Source organism: Dioscorea cayenensis, chromosome 20 (genome assembly GCF_009730915.1).
Source record: "Dioscorea cayenensis subsp. rotundata cultivar TDr96_F1 chromosome 20, TDr96_F1_v2_PseudoChromosome.rev07_lg8_w22 25.fasta, whole genome shotgun sequence".
Taxonomy (NCBI): Eukaryota; Viridiplantae; Streptophyta; class Magnoliopsida; order Dioscoreales; family Dioscoreaceae; genus Dioscorea; species Dioscorea cayenensis.
In genome coordinates this window covers 11,957,959-11,960,935 of record NC_052490.1, presented here as the reverse complement: position 1 = coordinate 11,960,935, position 2,977 = coordinate 11,957,959, and positions in this window count along the sequence as shown.

The window sequence follows — 2,977 nt, the reverse complement described above, 5'->3', positions numbered from 1 at the left end:
GGTTTGCATATAAAAATTTGAGACATTCCGAAAATAAAACATAAGATTAGGCTTTTGAATAAAAAATATTAAACATTCCAAAAATAAAACATTGGATTAAGTTTTGATTGGAAAATATGAGACATTACAAAAATAAAACATTGGATTAAAAGATTTAGGGTTTTGATTTAAAAATGGAAGGCATTTTGAAAATAATATGATGTATTTCGAAAATAGAACATATGATTATTGTTTTGATTGAAAAATTGCAGACGTTCTTGAAAGAAAACATAACATTAGTTTTTTGATACAAAAATAGGAGGCATTAAAAAAAAGAAAATATAGGATTAGGATTTTACCTGAAAAATATGAGACATTATGAAACCAAAACATAGCATTAGGGCATTAATTGAAAAATAGTAGGCATTACTACAAGAAAACATAGGATTAGTGTTTTGACTAAAAACCAAACAATAGGGGACATTTCCAGAACAAAACATACGATTATTATTTTGATTAAAAAATAGCAGACATTCCCAAATGAAAAGCATAAGACTAGGGTTTTGATTCTAAAATAGGAGGCATTCCGTAAATAAAACATAGGATTAATATTTAAATTAAAAATAGGAGGCATTATGAAAATAAAACATAGGAGACATTACTAAAAGAAAACATAAGATTATAAGTTTTGAATCAAAAAACCCTCACCTATGTTTTCTTTTCAAACATATAAATAGGAGATATTAAGAAAATAAATCATAGGTCTAGGGTTTTGATTGCAAAATGGGAGACTTATGGAAAGAAAATAAAGGATTATGGTTTTGATTCAAATATAATAGCCATTCCGAAAAAACCATAGGATTAGGGTTTTGATTGAAAAATCAAAGACATAACTATAATAAAACATAGATTGAGGTTTTGATTCATAAATAGTTGACATTCCAAAAAGAAAACATAGGATTATGGTTTTGATTGAAATATAGCAGGTATTTTGAAAAGAAAACATAGGATTAGGATTTTGATTTAGAAATAAGAGACATTCGAAATATAAAACATAGGATTAGGGTTTTGAATAAAAAATAGTAGACATCTGGAAAGGAAAACATAGGATTAGGGTTTTGAATGAAAAATAGGAGACATTACTGTAAGAAAACAAAGGATTAACATTTTGATGAAAAAAACAAAAAATAGTGGAGCTTTCAAAAAGAAAAAATAGGATTAGGGTTTTGATTAAAAATTAGCAGACATTAACAAAATAAAATCTAGGATTAGGGTTTTGATTAAAATAAATGAGACATTCTGAAAATAAAACAAAGGATTAAGGTTTTGATTCAAACGTGAAAATATGACACATTCTAAAATGAAAAGAAAGGATTGGAGATTTGGCTCAAAAATAATAGACATTAAGAAAAGAAAAAATATTATGTTTTTTATTGAAAAATAGGAGACATTGCAAAAAAAAACATAGGATTAGTATTTTGATTCAAATATAATAGGTATTCGAAAAGAAAACATAGGATTATGGTTTTGATTGAAAAATATGAGACATTACTATAAGAAATCAAAAGATTAGGGTTTGGATTGAAAACTTAAAAATACAGGACATTTCATAAATAAAACAAAGGATTATTGTTTTGTTTCCAAAATAACAGACATTGCTAGAAGAAAAAGAAAGGATTAGGTTTTTGATTGACAAATTGGAGCCATTACCAAAAAAAAAAGAAGGTTAGGGTTTTGATTCAAAACTGATAAATAAAAGATATTCTGAAAAGAAAATATAGGATTAGGGTTTTGATTCAAATATAGTAAGCATTACAAAAATAGGGTTTTGATTGAAAAATAATAGACATTACTATAAGAAAACAAAGGATTAGAGTTTTCAATGAAAATTAGGAGACATTACTATAAGAAAACATAGGATTAGATTTTTGAATGAAAAATGGGGAACATTAAAATAAGAAAACATAGGATTAGGAATTTAATTATAAAATAGTAGACATTCCTGAAGAAAACATGGAATTAGGTTTTTGATTGGAAAGTATGAGACATTCATAAAAGAAAATATAGGATAAGGGTTTTGACTGAAAAATAGGAGACATAACTATAATAATATATTGGATTAGTGCTTTGGTTAAAAACCGAAAAATAGGCCACATTTCCAAGAGAAAACATAGGATTGGGGTTTTTATTGACAAATAGAAAATATTTTGAAAAAAAAAGAATTAGTGTTTTTATTGAAAAATAGGAGGCATTCTGAGAAAAAAACATATGATTAGGGTTTTGATTCAAATATAGTAGGCATTTCAGAAAGAAAACATAGGATTTGGATTTTGAATGAAAAATAGGAGGCATTACTATAAGAAAAGATAGGATTTGGTTTTTGATTTAAAAATAGTAGACATTCTGAATAGAAAACAAAGGATTAGGTTTTTGATTCAAATATAGTAGGCATTCCGAAAAGAAAACATAGCATTAGGGTTTTGTTTAAAAAATAGGAGGCATTACTATAAGAAAAAATGGGATTAGTTTTTTATTAACAAATAGTAGGTATTATGAAAAGAATCCATAGGATTAATGTTATAATTGAAAAATAGGGGTCATTCCGAAAGAAAAACATAGGTTTAGGGTTTTGATTGAAAAATATGAGACATTTAAAAAGGAAAAACATCTGATTAGGGTTTTGATTAAAAATTAGCAGTCATTCCCAAAACAAAAAGATAGGATTAGGCTTTTGATTAAAAAAATAAGACATTCTTATAAGAAAAGAAAAGATTAGATTTTTAATTGAAAACTTGAAAAATAGGACACATTCTGAAAAGAAAATATAGAATTAGGATTTTGATTAAAAAATAGCAGGCATTCCGAAAAGAAAAGAAAGGATTAAGTTTTTCATATAATAATGGGAGACATTCCAAAAAACATTATTTAGGGTTTTGATTCAAATATTGTAGTCATTCCAAAACAAAACATAGGATTAGTGTTTTGATTGAAAAATTAG